We start from the raw sequence: 19,446 nt of genomic DNA on the forward strand, positions 1-19,446 counted from the left end.
CAAAAAAGAAATCAAAATTTGCATAGAAACGAATGAAAATGGAAACACAACAACCCAAAACCTGTGGGGCACTGTAAAAGCAGTCCTGAGGGGAAAGTTCATAGCAATACAGGCATACCTCAAGAAACAAGAAAAAAGTCAAATAAATAACCTAACCCTACACCTAAAGCAACTAGAAAAGGAAGAAATGAAGAACCCCAGGGTTAGTAGAAGGAAAGAAATCTTAAAAATTAGGGCAGAAATAAATGCAAAAGAAACAAAAGAGACCATAGCAAAAATCAACAAAACCAAAAGCTGGTTCTTTGAAAGGATAAATAAAATTGACAAACCATTAGCCAGACTCATCAAGAAACAAAGGGAGAAAAATCAAGTCAATAAAATTAGAAATGAAAATGGAGAGATCACAACAGACAACACAGAAATACAAAGGATCATAAGAGACTACTCTCAACAATTATATGCCAATAAAATGGACAACGTGGAAGAAATGGACAAATTCTTAGAAAAGTACAACTTTCCAAAACTGGACCAGGAAAAAATAGAAAATCTTAACAGACCCATCACAAGCACGGAAATTGAAACTGTAATCAAAAATCTTCCAGCAAACAAAAGCCCAGGTCCAGATGGCTTCACAGCTGAATTCTACCAAAAATTTAGAGAAGAGCTAACACCTATCCTACTCAAACTCTTCCAGAAAATTGCAGAGGAAGGTAAACTTCCAAACTCATTCTATGAGGCCACCATCACCCTAATACCAAAACCTGACAAAGATCCCACAAAAAAAGAAAACTACAGGCCAATATCACTGATGAACATAGATGCAAAAATCCTTAACAAAATTCTAGCAATCAGAATCCAACAACACATTAAAAAGATCATACACCATGACCAAGTGGGCTTTATCCCAGGGATGCAAGGATTCTTCAATATCTGCAAATCAATCAATGCAATACACCACATTAACAAATTGAAAAATAAAAACCATATGATTATCTCAATAGATGCAGAGAAAGCCTTTGACAAAATTCAACATCCATTTATGATAAAAACTCTCCAGAAAGCAGGAATAGAAGGAACATACCTCAACATAATAAAAGCTATATATGACAAACCCACAGCAAACATTATCCTCAATGGTCAAAAATGGAAAGCATTTCCTCTAAAGTCAGGAACAAGACAAGGGTGCCCACTCTCACCATTACTATTCAACATAGTTTTGGAAGTTTTGGCCACAGCAATCAGAGCAGAAAAAGAAATAAGGAATCCAAATTGGAAAAGAAGAAGTAAAACTCTCACTATTTGCAGATGACATGATCCTCTACATAGAAAACCCTAAAGACTCCACCAGAAAATTACTAGAACTAATCTATGATTATAGTAAAGTTGCAGGATATAAAATCAACACACAGAAATCCCTTGCATTCCTATACACTAATAATGAGAAAACTGAAAGAGAAATTAAGGAAACAATTCCATTCACCATTGCAACGGAAAGAATAAAATACTTAGGAATATATCTACCTAAAGAAACTAAAGACCTATATATAGAAAACTATAAAACACTGGTGAAAGAAATCAAAGAGGACACTAATAGATGGAGAAATATACCATGTTCATGGATTGGAAGAATCAATATAGTGAAAATGAGTATACTACCCAAAGCAATTTATAGATTCAATGCAATCCCTATCAAGCTACCAACGGTATTCTTCACAGAGCTAGAACAAAAAATTTCACAATTTGTATGGAAATACAAAAAACCTCGAATAACCAAAGCTATCTTGAGAAAGAAGAATGGAACTGGAGGAATCAACCTACCTGACTTCAGGCTGTATTACAAAGCCACAGTTATCAAGACAGTATGGTACTGGCACAAAGACAGAAATATTGATCAATGGAACAAAATAGAAAGCCCAGAGATAAATCCACGCACATATGGACACCTTATCTTTGACAAAGGAGGCAAGAATATACAATGGATTAAAGACAATCTCTTTAACAAGTGGTGCTGGGAAAACTGGTCAACCACTTGTAAAAGAATGAAACTAGAACACTTTCTAACACCATACACAAAAATAAACTCAAAATGGATTAAAGATCTCAACGTAAGACCAGAAACTATAGAACTCCTAGAGGAGAACATAGGCAAAACACTCTCTGACATACATCACAGCAGGATCCTCTATGACCCACCCCCCAGAATATTGGAAATAAAAGCAAAAATAAACAAATGGGACCTAATTAAACTTAAAAGCTTCTGCACAACAAAGGAAACTATTAGCAAGGTGAAAAGGCAGCCTTCAGAATGGGAGAAAATAATAGCAAATGAAGCAACTGACAAACAACTAATCTCAAAAATATACAAGCAACTCCTACAGCTCAACTCCAGAAAAATAAATGACCCAATCAAAAAATGGGCCAAAGAACTAAATAGGCATTTCTCCAAAGAAGACATGCAGGTGGCTAACAAACACATGAAAAGATGCTCAACATCACTCATTATCAGAGAAATGCAAATCAAAACCACTATGAGGTACCATTTCACACCAGTCAGAATGGCTGCGATCCAAAAGTCTACAAGCAATAAATGCTGGAGAGGGTGTGGAGAAAAGGGAACTCTCTTACACTGTTGGTAGGAATGCAAACTAGTACAGCTACTATGGAGAACAGTGTGGAGATTCCTTAAAAAACTGGAACTAGAACTGCCTTATGATCCAGCAATCCCACTGCTGGGCATACACACTGAGGAAACCAGAAGGGAAAGAGACACGTGTACCCCAATGTTCATCACAGCACTGTTTACAATAGCCAGGGCATGGAAGCAACCTAGATGCCTATCAGCAGATGAATGGATAAGAAAGCTGTGGTACATATACACAATGGAGTATTACTCAGCCATTAAAAAGAATACATTTGAATCAGTTCTAATGAGATGGATGAAACTGGAGCCTATTATACAGAGTCAAGTAAGCCAGAAAGAAAAACACCAATACAGTATACTAACGCATATATATGGAATTTAGAAAGATGGTAACAATAACCCTGTGTACAAAACAGCAAAAGAGACACTGATGTATAGATCAGTTATGGACTCTGTGGGAGAGGGAGAGGGTGGGGAGATTTGGGAGAATGGCATTGAAACATGTATAATACCATATATGAAACGAGTCACCAGTCCAGGTTCGATGCACGATACTGGATGCTTGGGGCTGATGCACTGGGACGACCCAGAGGGAGGGTATGGGGAGGGAGGAGGGAGGAGGGTTCAGGATGGGGAACACAGGTATACCTGTGGTGGATTCATTTCGATATTTGGCAAAACTAATACAATATTGTAAAGTTTAAAAATAAAATAAAATTAAAAAAAAAAAAAATAAAACCCACCTTTAATGGCCTGTGACCATGGCTATTAATACAGTATCTTGGTGCTCTTGAAAGTAACCATGGTTTTATGCTACTAAAAGCATCTGAAGAACACCAGCCCTTCTAACAATAATAAAAATAAGATTAATTAATGCTTCTTTAGTATTTACTGCACTGTGCATAAGATATGAGTAAATATTTCATAAGAATCCTACAAAGGAGATTTTGTTTTCATCCCCATTTTACAGATGGGAAACTGAGGCCACAGGTAAGTAACTTCCTACAGTCATACATTTAGCATAGAGCCAGTATTCACACACACCATGCTGGTTTCAAAGCCTGTGCTCTTAAATACAATGTTACATGGCTTTCTGATGACAAGGTAAGTAAAATTCTACCTTGAGTAGAAACCAGCTGACAACATCACTGAAAGTTTACTTAGGAATGATATGGATGTGAGTTGGTGGCAGTTTCTTGAGGTTGAGAGTGACTGGGATGTGAGGATGGCTTTCCAGTCTTCTCACTTAGAAGATTATGTTCTTTCCTCAACAGTTTTGGGGTGTGTTCCTCAATCTCTTTCCTAATTCTTTTTCTCTTCCTACCGTCACCCTCCACTCCCGTTTTTTTTCTTTTTTGATTTCTGTCTTGACAACATTCCAGACTGGAAATATTTTAAGGAACAGCTTGCTACATGGTACTTCACTAAAAATAATACAAGTCAAGTTGTTGGCAAAAGAGTCAGCCTTGGAGGAACACCAATTGTGCAGAGTTTAGAAAGCGGTATGGTTGCTGAGTCCTGGTTTCTTGAGCAGGATAAACGTCAGACTTGGTAGATGGTGGGGAGCCTGTCCAGATTCATGGAGGTGAGAATCATCTGACTCCCTGGTGGGCTCTGTTAACCTCAGAGAGTGAGGTCCCACTGGACAAACCTGCCGGGACAAACGGGCCTCACGGATCTGTGGAAGTGATCGGTCTGTGCCAATTCATCCTCCCCTCCCCATCTTTAATAGTTAGAATTCCGCAGGGCTCTGTTCTCCCTTCTTATTACTCTGCAGTCTCACCCACACCTACTTTGTTGCTGGGCTCCATCTGGTAGCCTAGTGGTTAAGAGTGTGGACTCTGGAGCCAGATTGGGTTTGAATTCTGGCTCAGGACCTAGCTGGGAGACTCTAATAATTCTGGGTCTCAGTTTTCTCATAGGTAAAATGGATTTAACAGTTGTACTTCCCTCAGAGGGTTGCTAGGAAGAGAAAACAATATTTATAAAGCATGTAGGCAGTGACTGGTAATTAGCAAGCATTTGAAAGTGTTTATTAAATTTGCAAATGTAACTAGTTTAGACTTTTCCACTGTATCCCAGACCCAACTGTCAACTCCTTTCTCCACTTGGATATGACACAAGCAACATTTCCAGAACCGAACTCAATCTCTCCTAAATCATCCTCTGCCTTTGGAGGTCTCAATGTCAGGGACATACCTCCTTTCTGTCTAGAAACATGAGAGTCACTTTCATCCATTAAATTATTGACTCTGTCTTCTAAATATCTTTTAAATCCTTCTATTTCTATCAACTTGGCCACTCTGGTGGACAAAGTCACCATCTGCTTCTGGACCACAATGATGAATATAGACACAAATTGTCTCCCTATACCTGTACTTACACTTTTCCAGTTGATTCCCCAAACTGTGAAAAAGGAGATCTTTGAAAATAAGAAAATATGACAATGACAAGGACTTGAAAAAGAAAAAAAAACATGCCACCCCTCCTATGGATTTTCATTGTTGCTAGTTTCTAAAGCTTCAGATCCTTGTATTACCAAGACTCCAAGTGCTCTGCCTCTGTTTACCTCTCCAGCTTCCATTCTCACCCTCCCCCTGCTTTCTTCTGAGCCATATTCTTTTAGTTCATGGAACACTTCATGTTCCCTTCCATCTCAGAACCTTCAAAGGTGTAGTTCCCTCTGCTTGAAATAGTACTGCTTTCTCTTCTTGCCATGTCCCCTCGCTACCTCCCCTCATCTAACTCTTTCAAGATGCCACTTGGATCTCTCTCCTTCTATCCCAGACCACTCTGATATCCTAGTTGGATATCCCACCCTTGCTTATACTTTACATCTCTTGCTACAATCTCAATATTTTCTTTACTGAATTTCTGTCTTTCCACTTGGCTTTTCACTAGGCAAAGGCTTTCTCTTGTTCTGTGTTGTTATTTCTGACACAGGGAATGAGTCCCATAGATGGTTGTTTGGTAAAGCAAGCAAATATGTATAAGGTTTTACTCTTGTCATCACACCTTTGATCAGGTCAGTGGGCACAGATGAGTAAAACAAGGAGTGGCTGCCCCATACCAACCCCCAACACTTAAAAAAAAAGATTGTATCCTGAATCTATAGATCCTAAACTACTAGAAATGTAGCATTCATATATTTTTAAAAAGGTTTTGTTTCAAATTTTCATGGCACAGTATCGAACCATGCTTGACATCCTGAAGACATTTACTTTCTGTAAATGCACATTATCTGTGCTTTTTGCATACCTTACAAAGGAAAGTTCTCTTCCCAATTTCTTTTCCAAGGTGTGCCTTTATTCCTGTCTGTGACAGAACACAAAGAACAATCAAATCTCATTGTGACCTTTTATTTCAACTTTGTCCCTCAGTGCCCATAATGAGCCACAAATCTTTGAAATAGATCATTCTTTTTATCATCTCTCAGTGGCTAAGTCACTGGGAAAGCACAATGATATCCCAGGACAAAGCAAAGAGAATGAAGCCTGCCCAAAGGACACATTTACATTTTTAAGAATTTCTAGCTTTTTTGAGAAAATAACCCACAGTGAATGAATCAAACTTCATCAGACATTTACTTTAGGAGAACAAGATGAAAAGGAAGCAAAAGTGCTCATCAAATAGTCAATTACCTACTAGGAGACTGTGTATAATAACACAATATTTTATGTTATATAATATATAATATTTTTTATATGTGGTATAACATGAAAAAATAAAATCACAAAAATTTGAATATAAATATTTATCTCTAATACACTAACATTTGTTTGTTTGCTTTGTTTTTGGTCTCAAGCAAAATTTCCCCAAATTTTACGTTTTTTCCTCACTCTCTTGACTCATGGCTACAGATTACAGCTGCATTTTCTTCTCTCTGTTGGGTGTGGAAATGAAGTAACAGAAAGCATTTTTTCTTTATAGTCCAGTGCGTCTTTCTTCTTTGCTTAACCCCTAAACTTTTCCAGTGATTTAAAACTGCATGTAAACCATTCCCATCATGCTCGTTGAGTTGAACACGATTACCGAGGTTGGTGGACAATCTAGGCTCTTGGGCATCTGGGAAGCCCAAAATGTTTATAGTTTTAAAGATTTCCATTATGTGGTTTCTCAGCTTTCATCTTCCCTAACTAAAAAGTCCTGTATGTGTCAGGAGACACATACAGATGACATTAGAGGATTTTGTGGCTCACATTTCAAAGGGAGTCATGGAGTTTTGGGGTGTTTCTCACTTCTCACTACTGAAATAACTTTCAAAAGTTCAAACTGATGTTTTTATTTTAATAATTAAGGGTTTGATATTCATGAATATAAAATGTTTATGCTGCTGCTGCTCAGTCACTTCAGTTGTGTCCAACTCTTTGTGACCCTATGGATTGTAGCTCTCCAGGCTCCTCTGTCCATGGGATTCTCCAGGCAAGAATACTGGAGTGGGTTGCCATGCTCTCCTCCAAGGGATCTTCCCAACCTAGAGATTGAACCCATACCTCTTATGTCTCCTGAATTCGCAGGCGGGTTCTTTACTACTAGTGCCACCTGGGAAGCCCAAAATGTTTATAGTTTTAAAGATTTCCATTAGGTGGTTTCTCAGCTTTCATCTTCCCTAACTAAAAAGTCCCAGTCTTGCTATTCTGTGTTCCATTGGTTCATGGGCCTTCCCTAGAGTAGTAGACATTTGTTACTTTGGGGCCAATCAGAGTCCAGTCCACCCCCAGTTGTTAACTGAGAATCCAATACTTGCCACTCTCACTATGTATAGTCCTGATGCAGCTGCCTTCAACATAGGACGAAGGATGGTATCTGAGCCATACTTGGTCACACAAAGCCTCATATTCGCGTGTCCACAGTGATTGGCTTAGAAACAGACATGTGACCAAACCAATGCCACTGAGATGCCACTGAAATATTTAATTACAATTTTTGAAATGAGACTGGTGTGTTTTAGGGGGATCAGTTTAATGTGAAGGAAATTATTTAAACATGAGGAGCATGTTCTGAGGCTGTGACAGTTGTCATAAAGGGGAAATCTGAGAATGGAACAGTTGTCATTAAATAGTAACCTTTCACAAACTTAGGATAAAGTGGAGCCTGGGACCTTAAAAATGTCACTAATGTCCTATATTAATCGGGTAGTGATCTCTGAGGCATAATGTGAATTATTTTGTAAAGTGTCTGAGAGCTCCAAAGATGAAATATATGATGGGAAAGCCTCAAGAACTTTTGAGGGCTGTGAGGCCATCTCATTACTGGCCATAAAAATGAGTTATAGTTGAGGGAAGAAAAGGAGATGCTGGTTTTGTGGGGCTACAGGACACACCAGTTCATTTGACAATTAATTAAATGAATTTCTTTCACATTAAATTGACAGGATTAGTATATCATTATGACATATTATGTGGCAAAGACGAGCTTCAGCAAAGTAGATTATATTATTATTTAATTTTATGTGATTTTAAACATGCCCATAGGTGTTAAGGATACCTTCACTATGTCATCACCCAGATCAAGAAATAGAATATTACCAGTTCCTTTAAAAGCTAAAAATAGTACTATATGACCCAGCAATTCCACTCCTGGGTATGTATTTGAAGAAAGGGAATACACTAATTCAAAAAGATACATGAACCCCAATGTTCACAGTGGCTTTATTTACAATAGCCATGCTATGGAAACAACCTAACTGCCCATCAACAGATGAATGGATAAAGAGGTGGCATATATATATACAAGTACACACTGGAATATTATTCAGCCACAAGAAATGAAATTTTGCCATTTGTAACAACATGGATGGACATAGAGGATATTATGCTTAGTGAAATAAATCAGACAGAGAAAGACAAACACTATGCTTTCACTTACATGTGGAATCTGAAAAATAACACAAATGAATATAACAAAAAATAAACAGACTCACAGATAACAGAGAACAAACTAGTGGTTATCAGCAGGTAGGAGGATGGATTAAAGGGCAAGATTGGTGAAAGAGAATAAGAGGCACAAAGTACTGGGAATTCCCTGGCAGTCCAGTGGTGAAGACTCTGCACATGCATGCTGAGGACTTGTGTTCAATCCCTGGTCAAGGAACTAAGATCCTGTAAGCCATGCAGACACAAATAAATAAATAAAACATACCACAAGTATCTGAACACTATTTAAGAAAAAAAATCACAAACTATTATGTATAAAATAAATAAGATACAAGGATATAATGTTGTTGTTGCTGTTTTGTCACTCAGTCATGTCTGACTCTTTCACAACCCCGGGTCTGAACTCTGCCAGGCTCCTCTGTCTATAGGATTTCCCAGGCAAGAATACTGGTACAGCACAAGTAATATAATCAATATTTTATAATAAATTTACATGTATTATCTATAAAAATATTAAATCACTATGTTGTATACCTGAAATTTTATTGTGTACCTGAAATTAAGTTTATTGCAAGTCAGCTATACACTGAGGAAACCAGAACTGAAATAGACACGTGTACCCCAATGTTCATCGCAGCACTGTTTATAATAGCCAGGACATGGAAGCAACCTAGATGTCCATCAGCAGATGAATGGATAAGAAAGCTGTGGTACATATACACAATGGAGTATTACTCAGCCATTAAAAAGAATACATTTAAATCAGTTCTAATGAGGTGGATGAAACTGGAGCCTATTATACAGAGTGAAGTAAGCCAGAAAGAAAAACACCAATACAGTATACTAACACACATATATGGAATTTAGAAAGATGGTAACAATAACCCTGTGTACAAGACAGCAAAAGAGACACTGATGTATAGAACAGTCTTTTGGACTCTGTGGGAGAGGGAGAGGGTAGGATGATTTGGAAGAATGGCACTGAAATATGTATAATATCATATATGAAACGAGTCGCCAGTCCAGGTTCGATGCACGATACTGGATGCTTGGGGCTGGTGCACTGGGATGACCCAGAGGGATGGTATGGGGAGGGAGGAGGGAGGAGGGTTCAGGATGGGGAACACATGTATACCTGTGGCAGATTCATTTTGATATATGGCAAAACCAATACAATATTGTAAAGTTAAATAAAATAAAATTAAAAAGAAAGAAATAAGTAAAATAAAAAATTATTTATACTACCATGCTACTGAAGTATTCAGCAGTAAAATATTCCAGAACAGTTTACTATTTTTCTTGATATATATTTTATTTATATCATATATTTTATTTTTATTTTATTTATATCATATATTTTATTTATATCATATTATTTTATTTATATCATATATTTTATTTATATCCAGCACTTTCCCTGGAGAAAAGTACAGACAGAATTATTATTATTATTAATGATTATGATGATAATAGGCATTTACTGCATACAAAGCATATACATTGTGCTAAAATCTTTTAATTCAACTTTTTCAAAAATTCTTTTAGGTACATGCCATAAGTGCCCTGTGTTGTAAATGGGAAAGCTGAGGCTTAGAGAGATTAAAAAACTTGCCCTCAATTACATAGCAGTGAAGTAGTTGAGCTGGGATTTGAACTCAGGCCTGCCTAATAGATGAACACATCTTGCTCCTATGATCACTGATAACATTAATTTGGTGCCAACCAACTTTCTATATCCCAGACATATATTGAATGGCTTCTATTCATTATCCCCCTTACACTGCACTGCAACCCCATAAGGCAGTTACTGGCATTCTTACCCAGTTGCGTGATAGAGGACTTTGACATACAGTATTTGGATTATTTTATGCCTTAAATAAGTTTCCCTCATGAATTTATGAGCACTTCCCTGGTGCCTCAGATGGTAAAGAATCCACCTGCAAAGCAGGAGATCAGGTTTGATACCTTGGTTGGGAAGATCCCTTGGAGGAAGAAATGGCAACCCACTCCAGTATTCTTGCCTGGAGAATTCCGTGGACAGAGGAGCCTGGCAGGCTACTGTGCATGGGGTTGCAAAGAGCTGGACACGACTGAATGACTAACACTTTCACTTTTCACTTTCATGCATTTATGAAATCTGTGCATTGCTACATTCGCATGAATGAATATCAGTCATCAAAGGAAATGGAAGCTCTGAAGCAAACACAACAGAATGCCTCTGTCTACTGCAGGCAGAAGCATAAGCAAATGAATCTATTCCACAGAGACAAATTCATTTTTCGGTAAAGCTTATTGAGTATTTTAAATTGGAGCCAGAAAAGAATTAAAGAATTAGTAGCTTATCACCTAGAACTAATAACCTTTGAAATATTTTTTCAGTAGCTTAACAAAAGTGATATTGTTTGCTTAAAAGGGCAACATTCTTAAGGAAATCGTAATACCACTTTAAAATAATAATTAAAATATTAATATTATTAGATTTTAATGTCTATATTCTCTGGTTTTATATTTAAAAGTACTCCTGTGTAGTCTTATAGTTTTTATGGAGGTGACAAAGTTATTTTAATTTGGTGTAGTGGAGATTTCTGGTTAGTATTTGGGTACCAGGCATGACCCCGGTCCCTGAGAATCACCAAGGATTAAGACTCAGTCCCTAGAAGATTTTTACTCCACTTTTTAAAATTTGATAATGTATATATCTTATTGAAGTACAGTTGACTTACAGTGTTTCAGATGCACAGCAAGGTGATTCGGTTATACATGTACATATATATTATTTTTGGGATTATTTTCCATTATAGGTTATTACAAGATATTGACTATAGTTCCCTGTACTATACATTTACTCCACTTTCAAACAATCCCCATGTTTGAAAGATGGGGATTCCTCTGTTTCCAGTCACCTTGCAAGTCACCAATAACTATTTTAAGCTAAAGATCTTTGGAAAGACTTTAACATTAATTTAGTAGAAGGAAAAATACATGTTTTCTTTTACTCCAGCTCTGATATGTTTCTGCCATACATAGAATTCCTATTAACATTTGAGGTTCTGCCTGTTGGAGTGAAAATCCAGCTCCTGTCTCAGAGCAGGTTAAGACCTTGTGATACCCTAAGTGTTTAAAAGAATTCTTTTCTTCAAAGACCTCTGCCAAATGAGGAGAGAGGGTTGGGTTTTACAACAGGCACACAAGGGACTTGACAATGATCTTTGAGTTTATGAAAGCTTATTGTACAAATGGGGATTTGGCAGTAGTGATATTTTTCAACTGCAATTCCAACTAATAGTAAGTAAAATATTAAAAAACAGTAAAGGCCAGAATTATAAAATTTTTAGAATTAAGAGACTAGAAATTTGTAAGGTGCTGATATCCTAAGGGAAATTGAGGCATTTCTTTTAAATATTTAATCATGTGCATAGAGCTTTTAGGGAGGGGATGGAACTAACATAATTTGAAGTCCTTCTGTGTGTCATTCTGTGCAGGCCACAAAAACCCTCTAACATATTTTCTTATGGTTTATGTTTTGTCAAAGAGGAAACAGAGGCTCAAAGCTGTTAAATTGCCTGAAGACATGTAGCCTGTGAGAAGCAGAATAGGAATTCAAACCCAGCTCTATTTGGCTCCAAAGCCTGTATACTTTCCATTATATCATCCTCCATCCTTTTATGGGATGATTTAATTGCCAACTGGGGATAAAATAAATGGCCTTTGAAATTCTTTCCATTGCCTTGATTCTGTTCTCCCTGACTTGATTTCAATGTTGGCCACCACATTGCTTAGCAATCTGTATATACAGAGAGGATTGGGCTAGGAAACAATGGAACATGGTGAGTTTAATGTAGATATTCAAATTAAAGTTCTCCCTCTTACTGGGTCATAAAATCTCAGCAAGGAAGGATCTTAGAACTCATCAGGTACAAGCTAAGTCCAGTGTTTAACTCAATCCCCACCCCCCTCTCTTTTAGCAAATATTCATTTGGTCTCACGTGTTAGCAAGTGGAGAAAGCTCATGGTTTGTCTGTGTTCACTGCTCTGTCGTGAAGATTTTTCCTTACTGCTGTTCTCTTCGGCATTTTGTAGTTGCTTATTCAGTAGACTTGGACAGACATCAGGTTATAAATGAAAGAGAAAAGGGCAAGCCATCTCAAAGCTGTCCTCTCTCTCACATAATTCATTACAGACCCCCTGGTGCACAGTTGACATCTTAGGTGGTATTTGAGCACATGAAAGTTGACCTTAGTGCTTTGCCCTTAGTCTGTGGTCTTATTAACTGGCTTTCAATACATTCCCCCCCATGTAGCTTAAAGATAGTGAAAGATGGAGAAATGCTTCTGGACTCTTCTAAGCAAATAAGAAAACGATGGGCCTGAAGAGTAAGGGTTGGCAAGAACATGTCATTAGTAGCTTGATTTGAAGGTGGCTCCTAAGAGCTCAGTAATTTCAGTGAGTGTCTGAGAAAAGATTTGGAAGGGGAGAAACAATCCATGATGGATGAAATAACTGACAGAAGGGAGTGGAGAAGCCAAGAAGAATCGGGTGAAAACGGTGCTTACCCTAAACATAGCCAGGACTGACAGAGAACAGGGGCAAAGTCCCCATGCAAGAACGGCACTCCATGCCTAATGACCCCTGCCATCTTGTTACTTGGACTTCACTTAGCTGTTTTATTTTGTCTTGTGTGTGATAAGTTAAATACTTGTCTAAGTCCGGCCACAAGAGTGAAATTAAGAGCAGTGAACCACAGCTTAGTCAGTCACCTTTGAAGGCTCCAGGACCTTGCTCCTTGCCTCTTATGCAGAGAGTCAGTGTTCCAAATAGGCTTAGTGACAGCACTTTTTCATTTGGTAAAGGACCTGTACTTAGAAATAGTTTTTAATAATAATTGAGTTTAGGAGGAAAAGAGGCAAAAATTGTCCTGTTCCTCAGTACACTCAGCAGGAAGAAAATAGAGCAAAATACGGCATATGGGGAATTGTCTTCTTTCCCGGAAGTCACAAACCGACGTTAAGAAGCAACAGATTGTAAAAACAAGGGGCCATTTTCCTTGTTTCATTATCAAATGGATCCTGATTTAGGGGTTCTTGGAGTAACCTGTTTCTCTAGGCCTAACCAGCCTGAGGTTAAAAACAGAGTCATAAAGACAGAACAAAACAATTCATTTTACTCTGGCCCTGGTTTACTAGAACTTCCATTGCTTTTGAATTTCCCCTCATTATCCTGGAAACCCAAAAGTTACTTCACTTGTATTCTCAAGCCAGTCATCTAGGCTACCATCTGCCAGGAACCACTTTTCTCCTGACTTACTCAGCAGCTAAGAAGTTGCTAGAAGCCAATGAGAGCCCCGTGACTTGGGCTGGAAGGTGTCAGGTCCCCGTCCTAAGTGACCCATTACCCTCACGTCTTATACCACAGACGTAGGCAGACACATGTGATTTCTACAGCCTACGGTTTCTGTTCCATATTCCAGTGTGCTCCAGTTTGTCTTGGTGGAAGACAGTACTTCAATGTGGCCTAGACGGTAGATTTTAAAATCAGAGATTTGAGTTAGAATCTTGGATCTGGCACTTTTTAGCTGCATGTTCACAGGCAAGATGTATTTCTCCTCTGTAGTTTATTTTTCTGTAAAATGGGAAAAATAATGACCATAACATAGGGTCACTGTGATGATCATGACAATGTGTTTGATTAAGATTATATATGGTGTTTTGTGATTAGAAAATGTACAATACACGTTAATTATTATATGACCATCTATCGTCCATGTTACCGAATATGCTTCTTTATGCTATCACTGTCTAAATATATTTTTAGTAAAACAGCTCTTAAAGGTTTTTATTTATAGTCTCTACTCCCAAGGGAACTGAGTGGGGAATGAATGATTTGAATGATCATTTCTTGCCCAAATGACCCTCTCCTCCAACCCTGTTCCACTGTCTTGAAACAAACATACTCTCCTCCAGTCCTCTCATTTTACCATAAGCTATTTCCTAGGGAGATCCTCAAAACTTCATGCCAACAGAGCTCTGAGGGGTCGACCAGTGAACCTCCAGGCAGAGACAGACAAGTCTGAATCCTGGTATAAACACAGTGAAGATCACTAACATATAAAGAAGGATTTGGCAATGGCTAGATGGTAGATGAGAATGTAAAGGAAACAACATAAAAAGAGGGAAAAAAGTAAGATAAATTCAAGTCCCCAAGAGATGAAGAAAGATGAATATTTAACAGAGTACTTTTTAGGAGTCAAAGATCATATTTCAATTTACATTTTCCTTTAGAAAATGAATATGTATAAGCCAGAAAATGTCTTTTATTGCATCTTAAGTACAGCCAGATCTTGCTTTATTGTGTTTCACAGGTAACTCATTTTTTTAAACTGAAGGAACACTGTGTCAAGCATGTCTATTGTCATCATTTTTCCCAATAGCATTTGCTCACTTCATGTCTTGGGGTCACATTTTGGTAATTCTTGCAATATTTCAAACTTCCAAATTATTATTATGACATTTGTTATGGTCCTCTGTGACTGATGATCTTTGATGTTAGTATTGTCATCAGTTTGGGGTGCCATGTACCATGACCATAAACAACAGTGAACTTGATAAATGCGTATGTTCTGACTGCTCTACTGACCCAGTATTCCCCCATCTCTCTTACTCTCCTCCAGCTTCCCTACTCCTTGAGACACAATAATACTGGAATTAGGCCAAGTAATAACCCTGTTATGGCCTGCTGCTGCTGCGTCGCTTCAGTCGTGTCCAGCTCTGTGCGACCCCATAGATGGCAGCCCATCAGGCTCCCCTGTCCCTGGGATTCTCCAGGCAAGAGTACTGGAGTGGGGTGCCATTGCCTTCTCTGTGTTATGGCCTAGAAGTGTTCAAATGAAAGGAGTCACATGTCTCTCACTTTAAATCAAACACTAGACATGATTAAGCTTAGTGAGGTAGGCATGTTGAAAGCCGAGACTGGTTCAAAAGGCCTAGATTTGGCCTGCTGCTACTGCTGCTAAGTCGCTTCAGTCGTGTCCGACTCTGTGAGACCCCACAGACGGCAGCCCCCCAGGCTCCCCTGTCCCTGGGATTCTCCAGGCAAGAACACTGGAGTGGCTTACCATTTCCTTCTCCAATGCAGGAATGTGGAAAGTGAAAGTGAAGTCACTCAGCCGTGTCCGATTCTTCACGACCCCATGGACTGCAGCCTACCAGGCTCCTCCGTCCATGGGATTTTCCAGGCAAGAGTACTGGAGTCGGGTGCCATTGCCTTCTCCAGATTTGGCCTAACAGCTAGCTAAGTTGTGAATGCAAAGGAAATGTGCTTAAAGAAAATTAAAAGCGCTGCTCCAGTGAACAGCATATAAAAGTGAAAGAGCTTTATTGATGATCTGGGGAAAGTTGTGGTCTGGAGAGAAAATCAGATCAGCCACAACACTTCCTTAAAACTTAGAGCAAAGCCCTAACTCTCTTCTGTGAAGGCCGAGAGAGGTAGGAAGCTGCAAAAGGAAAGTCTGAAGCTGGCAGAGGTTGGTTCATAAGGTTTGAGGAAAGAAGTTGTCTTCATGACATCATAGTGAAAGCTGAAACAGCAAGTGCTGATGCAGAAACTTCAGCAAGTTATCCAGAAGATCTAGTTAAGATGAATAATAAAGGTGGTTACAGATTTTCACCGTAGACTAAACAGTCTTATGCTGGAAGAAGATGCAATCTAGGACTAGGAAAAGTCAGTGTTTGGCTTCAAAAGAGAGGCTGACTCTCTTGTTAGGGGCTATTGCACCTGGTGACTTTAAGCTGAAGCCAATGCTCATTTACCATTGAGAAGATCTTAGTGCCTTTAAGAATTATGCACACTCTGCTCTGCCTGTGCTCTATAAATGGAACAACAAAGCCTGGATGTCAGCACATCTGTTGACAACATGATTACTGAATATTTTTAAGTCCACTGTTGAGACCTACTGGTCAGGAAAAAAAAAAAAATCCTTTCAAAAAACTACAGCTTATTGACAATGCACGGGGTCATCCAAAGAGCTCTGATGGAGATGTACAAGACTCATGTTTTTTTCATGCCTGCTAACACAACATCCATTCTGTAGCCCATGGATCAAGAAGTAATTTTTACTTTCAAGTCTTATTATTTATGAAATACAGTTTCTAAGGCTTTAGTGATTCCTCTGATGAACCTGGGAAAAGTAAATAGAAAACATTCTGCAAAGGGCTCACCATTCTGGACATCATTAAGAACATTCTTGATTCATAGGAAGAGGTCAAAATATCAACAGCAACAGGAACATGGAAGAAGTTGATTCCCATCCTCGTGGTTGATTCTGAGGGGTGGAGGATTTCAGTGGAGGGAGAAATTGTGGATGTGGTGGGAACAGCAAGAGAACTAGAATTAGAAGTAGAGCCTGAAGATGTGACTGAATTGCTGCAATTTTGTGATAAAACTTGAATGGATGAGGAGTTGCCTCTTGTAGATGAGCAAAGAAAGTAGTTTCTGGAGATGGAATCTATTTCTGGTAATGCTGCAGTAAAGATTGCTGAAATATTACATAAACTTAGTTGATAATCTTCTCAAACCCTGCTGTTGCTTTGACTCCAATTTTGAAAGTTTTACTGTGGGTAGAATGCTATAAAACAGTGTAGATGCTACAGAGAAATAACTATTTGTGAAAGGAAGAATCCATCGATGTAAGTGTCACTGCTGTCTTAGGTTAAGAAATTGCCACTGCCACCCAACCTTCAGCAACCACTCGCCCTGATCAGTCAGCAACCATCAGCATGGAGGCAAGACACCGGCAAAAAGATTACCCTTGGTCGAAGGCTCAGATGACAGTTAGCATTTTTTAACAATAAAGTATTTTTAAATTATGTGCATTTTCATTAGGCATAATACTATTTCTCACTTAATAGACTACATATAGCGTAAACATAACTTTTATATGCACTGAAACACTGAAAACTGTGTGACCCGCTTTATTGTAGTATTTGCTTTATTGCTGTGGTCTGGAACCAAACCCACCATATCTCGGAGGGATGCCTGTAATATTCTTCAGAAAAAGATAACGTGTTTGGAAAACACTGGTACAAAAGCCAGAACCTATTACATGCGTAGGTGGGAAGTGTGCATCATGATTCAACAGGCACAACTCAGTTTGAAACTATACCCCATTTTATGCCATTCAATGGAATAAAAAAATTAATCTACTCAGTAATGAATGCATAGTCCCTTATAGTTATTGTATTCTTTTTGGAAAAAAAGTAACGTGACAGCTTTATTCACTCCATGTGGCAAACCAAATTGCTTCAAGTAAAGTGAAATAAGACAAACACTAAAATGGAGTTTTTCCTTCCTCATGTACCCAGAGGCATATGCTATGGCTGTAATGCATAAACTAAAATGGCAATAATAATAAAAACAGTGGAAAACCAAATGAAAATATTAAACTCAATTAGACAACTTATTCCAAGGGGCAGCAATTTTCATGCTCCATCTGCTTGGAGAAAATTTCTTGTTAATCAGGTCTATAAAAGGGTGTGGGTGTTGGATTCTATTTTCTGTTAAAGCCATAATAGTTTCTGAACAGTGATGTATCACTTATCTATCGAATCTAATTTGCTATCTTTCAAATTTCCCAACTCCCCCAACCCCCCCGGAAGTTTGCGAACTGAATACTCAAGGGAAATGGGTGAAATGAATTCATGTTACTGGGTATTATAGCAAACATCAATGAATAAATAAGTCAGCATTGAATATTCATATTAGAAAATTTGACTTTTTAATTGAAGTGTCAACTGGGGACTGTCTCATATCTTTATGCTGGAGAGGTCCAGTGAATACATTCATTGAAAATTTAAATAAAACCAGCAAACCCAATTTCAATAATTTGTTTTAAGTGTCCACTTCCCAGAGATTTCTGTACATGTTCAGATAATTGAAACTTCTCTCAGGACTTCTCTTTCCCTTGGTCTTGTAAACAATTCTACTAAGACCAGTTCTATTTTATTCTCAAGGCTTAATGGAACATGTGACTTGGACTAATATGCAGTTTTTTTGAAAACAAAAAGAATATAGAAACTAAATTTCTCATTATGCTCTATTGTTATTACTATTATATTACTTGAAAGCAGTGATGGAAAGCATGGGCTTGGATTCCAGTGGGTACTGGTCAGAGTCCAGGTCTTGCCATGTGCTAGCTTTGTGACTGTAGGCAAGTTATTTCACCTCTAAATCTGGTAAAATGGGTATAAGATTTCCTCTCTCACAAGACTAAAAATCGAATCAACCTCAGCACAGTACTTGGCTTATACTGCTGCTGCTACTACTGTTAAGTCACTTCAGTCGTGTTTGACTCTGTGCGACCCCATAGACGGCAGCCCACCAGGCTCCCCCGTCCCTGAGATTCTCTAGGCGAGAACACTGGAGTGGGTTGCCATTTCCTTCTCCAATGCAGGAAAGTGAAAAATGAAAGTGAAGTTGTTCAGTCGTGTCCGACCCTTAGCGACCCCATGGACTGCAGCCTACCAGGCTCCTCCATCCATGGGATTTTCCAGGCAAGAGTACTGGAGTGGGTTGCCATTGCCTTCTCTGTGGCTTATACTGAGTATTATACAAATTGTAGCTGCTATTTTTTATGAAATATAGTTGATTTATAATATTGTGCTGTGTACAGCAAACTGATTAAATTTTATATATTTTTTTCAGATTACATTCCATTATAGGTTATCACATGATCTTGGGTGTAATTCCCTGTGCTATACAGTAAATCCTTGCTGTTTTTGTATAGTAATTTGTATATGTTAACCTCATACTCTTAATTTGTCCCTCCTTCCCTTTCCTCTTTGGTTAACCATACATTTATTTTCTATATCTGTGAATCTGTTTTGCATATTGATTCATTTTTACATGATAGCTATTAATATTATTATTAAGCACATT

The 19,446-nt window shown here is 38.2% G+C and overlaps 1 pseudogene; it reads left to right on the forward strand.

Moving 5' to 3' along the window:
• Nucleotides 1-15,379: 15,379 nt before the first annotated feature.
• Nucleotides 15,380-17,347, forward strand: LOC138987870 (tigger transposable element-derived protein 1-like; annotated as a pseudogene).
• Nucleotides 17,348-19,446: the final 2,099 nt, after the last annotated feature.

The sequence above is a fragment of the Bos mutus genome, chromosome 5 (assembly GCF_027580195.1).
Source record: "Bos mutus isolate GX-2022 chromosome 5, NWIPB_WYAK_1.1, whole genome shotgun sequence".
In the NCBI taxonomy this organism is placed as follows: domain Eukaryota; kingdom Metazoa; phylum Chordata; class Mammalia; order Artiodactyla; family Bovidae; genus Bos; species Bos mutus.